The sequence below is a fragment of the Anabas testudineus genome, chromosome 9, assembly GCF_900324465.2.
Source record: "Anabas testudineus chromosome 9, fAnaTes1.2, whole genome shotgun sequence".
In the NCBI taxonomy this organism is placed as follows: domain Eukaryota; kingdom Metazoa; phylum Chordata; class Actinopteri; order Anabantiformes; family Anabantidae; genus Anabas; species Anabas testudineus.
The window spans coordinates 21,083,568-21,088,485 of record NC_046618.1 but is presented as its reverse complement, the minus strand read 5'-3'; the positions used below and the strand labels follow the sequence as shown (position 1 = coordinate 21,088,485).

General features: G+C 36.4%; 1 pseudogene; it reads left to right on the top strand.

Annotated features, from left to right (window-relative positions):
• The first annotated feature begins 2,677 nt into the window (after nucleotides 1-2,677).
• LOC113150678 lies at nucleotides 2,678-4,631 on the top strand (annotated as a pseudogene).
• Nucleotides 4,632-4,918: the final 287 nt, after the last annotated feature.

Below are 4,918 nucleotides of genomic sequence, written 5' to 3'. Positions count from 1 at the left end.
CTTAATGCAGTTTTCAGGAAGAACATGCTGACACATGAATGTCACCATCACCATGTCACTTGTAACTGCTGTCAAGTATCATCAGTTATACTGTTCAAGATCTGTAATTGTTTTGTTGAATGTTTAAATAATGTTTGTACTATGAAGGGAAATTTAAAGAAATGTTTATTGTTAATATCAAGTCTTTACGGCACTTGTATAGCCAGTCGAGGTAACGTCAGGGAGTTGTTGTGTAACACAATCTGCTGCACGTGGATGGGGTTGTTATTTAGAAGTTGGGGTGCTGAGCTAAGATCTGGAACTTTGTGAAGACTTGAATGGCGGAAAGTTCGGTCCTAAGTTTATTTTCGTCCCTGTGAGATAATGCGGTCAATGAGGTACGTTTTGTTTTTGTGTTTTGTTTTGTTGTTGTGTTTTGTTTTGTTTTTGTGTTCTGTTTTGTATTTGAAGCTGCTAACTGTTAACATGACGCCAAGATGTTTCAGTTAAAGTCCATAATACTGAATACTTGTAAATATGACATTTTATAGCTTTAAGTAATTGTTTAAGTGCAATTTGTGTTGTTCATATTTTATTGTGCTATTTTATTTATTTGTGTCTTATATCCCTGAAGAAATGTGTTTTGTATGTATTTAAGTGTTCTTTATTTAGTTCTCATGACATGCTGAAGTGCGTCAAATAAATGCCTGTGTATAAAGAACACCTTGTGTCTGTGATGCCTTATGGGGAGTGACGTCATAGTTTAAAAAAAAAAACAATGAAAAAAAAGGAAAAATTCTTCTCATAAAAACCAAAAGATGGAGAAAAAGTTTTTAAATAATGAACATTTCTTTACTTTTCATCCTCAGCAGTAATTTAGTTTTTTATGCCAAACACATTACTTGTGTTTTAATTGTGAAATAGTTCAAGCCTGTTGTGAAATGAGACACTTATATTTGAAATAATCTAACTCTTCAATATTTAAACATAAAACATTTAATCAAAGTTTGGATTTGCAATAAATTCTGTAAAAAGTGAAGTAACAGGATTTCAGATTAAACATCTTTAAAATAATTAATGATATCTGGAGACACAATCCAGAGAGAAACACTGAAAACATGTTTGATTTTCTTGAGACATGAGAGTCAGATAAGAAGTGACACAGCTCATAACATCTGGGAGAGATCATCCTGTATTTTTCTATCTTTTGTTTATAATAAATGTCAGAACATGATAAATTAACAATCGTCAGCATTTGCACAAATGTGGAATCAATTAAATTATTTTATTTCAGTCACATTAACAGTGCAATCGGGAAGAACAGCAACATGATGCTTTGACAAACAGGTGGAGAAAACACACCATCAAATGATTTCCCACTCCAAGGAGCAGCTGTTTCTCATTCAGTTTGTCATTGCTTTGGGAAATGTTGCTTCATACTGTGGCTGCCAGTTTGTGTAATGTTGTACGTTGACTTGAACTTGACTGAACAAACACTCATCTAGATTAATTCAGTCTTTTCTCAAGTTCATCTTTCATTTCAATCAGCTCAGTGTCTCAGTTTCTTTCTTGTTGTGAATACATGAAGCAAACACAGTGAAAACATGATGTTTCAGTGACAGTAACTCATGTTGTACTTACAATGGAAATGTGTTGTACGGCAGTTTGTAGCTTTAGAGCTCAGAGTCAGTAGCAGATCTTCACTTTTCACTGATATGTGACTGACAAACTTTACACTGACAGTTTTGTGATTGTGACTTTCTAAACAGACTCATTAAGTCATGATCACTGCTGCTTTGACATTCCAGTTTATTTTAAGTCTCAAATAATGAAACAGACGCACGTCACAGATGTTTTGAATGTTTCTGAGCTACAGTGTGACAGGATGGAGAAATTAAATGGTGAAACGTTTACTTGTACGTCAGTTCATAACCATGAGTTGTTTTTGTGAAAAGTTCAAGAAAAGAAACAAGTTACAATAATACAGAATAAAGATCCCAATAAAGAAGTAGATATAAAAGTAGTTTAGAAACATTTTATTGTCTGTGATTTACTTAAAAAACTGAAGCTACAAGTTACAACATTCAGAAATTAGTGTGTTCATGTTAAGTTCTCTCATTTCATCATCACCTGCTGCGGATTTCATTGTTTTATTGATGAAGTAAAATCTTTAAAACAGTGAATGAGCATTTATATGTAGTCAAATCAAAAACTGAATTAATTGTCACTTAATGAGATAAACTTCAGTATCATCATCAATAATGTGAGTAGGAGGGTAAAGAAAATAAATGAGCTGAAAATTAAAAGAAATTCTATTAGTAGAAGACAGAGGAATTAAACCTTTTCAGTTTCTACCTATTGTACACCTATGTAGTGTTCTATATTTAGTCCAACTGAATGAAGAAAACGTGGCCTTTAGAAGAAACGGTGTCCTGTTACAGTAGCTGAAAAATAATTGATGTTTAATTAAAACATTTTTGTGAAAAATATTGAAATGACAACAGGTTATCGTTTTAACTGTGTTATTTTTTACTAACTCCTGCTACTACTACTCTGAACAATCAAAATGTATTTTTAAATTAAGACATTGAGCTCTAAATCAATGACATCCTAACACCACCATCTGCTGGATAGAACATTATATGACAGCACTTCCTGACTGAGGTAAAAGAAAGTGAAAGTAGATTTTGACATTCTTGACAAGAGGTACGTCGCCATTACAGGGTGGGAGTTCTCTCCTGAAGAACATATATCTGGGGGATTAAGATCAAGTGAAGGGACAGTAATGTGGTGAGTCTTGTTGTTAAAGAATACAGTAGAACAAATGGCTGAGAGAGCTCTTTTTGAAAGTTACCTGAGCTGTCATGTGTGTTCAGAGACTTTAAAAGATCCTGTGTCTCTGAGCTGTAACCACAGCTTCTGTTCAAGCTGCCTGCAACAATTCTGGGAACAAGCTAAAAACAAAAACTGTCCCATTCGTAAAAGACAAGGATCAAAAGAGGCGGGATTTAACTTTGCACTGAAGGAACTGTCTGATTAATTTGCTGGGAGACAGAACACTGGATCATCTGAGACAGAGAAAGAGAAGAAACTGCAGGTTGTGTGTAGTAAACATCAAGAAAAACCTAAATTGTTCTGTGAGGATGAAGATAGAGCTGTTTGTACTGTCTGTGAGTTTTCTCTGCATCACAGTCACAAAGTGGTTCCTGTAGAACAAGCAGTCAGTGACCTGAAGGAGCAGCTGAAATCAGACTTAAAGTCTCTACAGGACAAGAGGAAAAAATACAAACAAGTGGAGAAAACCTACAATGACATGATTCAACACTCCAAGAAGCAGCTGTTGTCCACAGAGCAGCAGATCAGAGCAGAGTTCAACAAGCTCCAGCAGTTCCTGAAAGAGGAAGAGGAGTCCAGACTGGCAGCTCTGAGGGAGGAAGAGGAGCAGAAGGGGAAGACTATCAGCAGAGAGATGAAGAGGATTGAGGAGCAGATCTCCTCTCTGTCAGACAGTATCTGTGCTGTTGAAGAAGAGCTGCACAAACACAACGTGCCATTCCTCAGCAGTTATAAAGACACTCAGACCAGAGCCAGAGCCCAGAGCTCACTGTCAGATCCACAGCTGCTCTCAGGAGCACTGATAGATGTGGCCAAACACCTGGGCAACCTGTCCTTCAGAGTCTGGGAGGACATGAAGGACAAGGTCCACTTCAGTCCTGTCATTCTGGACCCAAACACTGCAAGTGGATGGCTCCATCTGTCTGATGATCTGACCAGTGTGAGACGTGGAGAAACAAACCAGCAGCTTCCTGATAATCCAGAGAGAAACACTAACTATGCTAATATTCTGGGCTCTGAGGGTTTCAGCTCAGGGAAACACAGCTGGGAAGTGGAGGTGGGAGATCATCCTCGCTGGAATGTGGGTTTGGCTAAAGAGTCAGTTGACAGGAAGGGAGAACTTGATGCTTCATCAAAATACGGAATCTGGTGTTTAGTGTTTCGAAGTGGAAAATACACTGATGGTTCTGGTAAAACTGTGACAGTGAAGAAGAGTCTCCAGAGGATCAGAGTCCAGCTGGACTATGACAGGGGGGAGGTGTCCTTCTATGACCCTGAAGACATTACTCACATCTACACTCACTGTGAAACTTTCACTGAGAAACTCTTCCCATATTTTAATTTTAGAGAAGATGGTGATGCTAAAACAACTGAAATCAAAATTTGTCCAACTGAGATTTCTCTGTGATGTTCAGAGATGTGATTTATAAACATGATCATTGTTTGAAGTTTATTATACATGAACTTCACTCTTTACAGTTTATTCTTTTCTTTAAAACAGATTTGATTTTGTGTTATGTCATTTAATTGTCTTTACTCATTGTCTCTGTGTCTGAAACAATGTTTTTTAGTCAAACACTGTTTTCTTGTCTTGTTCATAACTTGTAAGTTTATTTAGATAAAAGAACCAAATGACTAAATCTAAATGTAAAATTAAATCCACAGTGATTTACATGAATAACACTGAGATAATTAATTGTGCAGTTCAATAATCAGTTTCAGTCGACAAGTTAACAATCAAACTAGTAACTATTGATTTCATGTTTTTACTCAGTCAGTCGGTCAATAAACAGTTGTTTGGATTCAAGTCACACAAACAGTGATGATCTTTCATTTTTTGTTAAACAAACTCATTAAACCTACAAAGTAATGGTGGAAAACATGAGTGAAACAGTGTTTTAATAACTGGTTGAACCACCATTGGTAGTGATATCCTCCTTCCTGTAGCTGTGGATTAAACCTGAACAACATTCAGGAGGAACTTTGGATCATTCATCACCACACATCACTCTGGAATCATGTTTTCATGTTGACCTGCAGTTCTCTTTTTACACCATATGTAGAGCTGCATACAGTTCAATCTTAGCTTCATCAGTCCACAGAA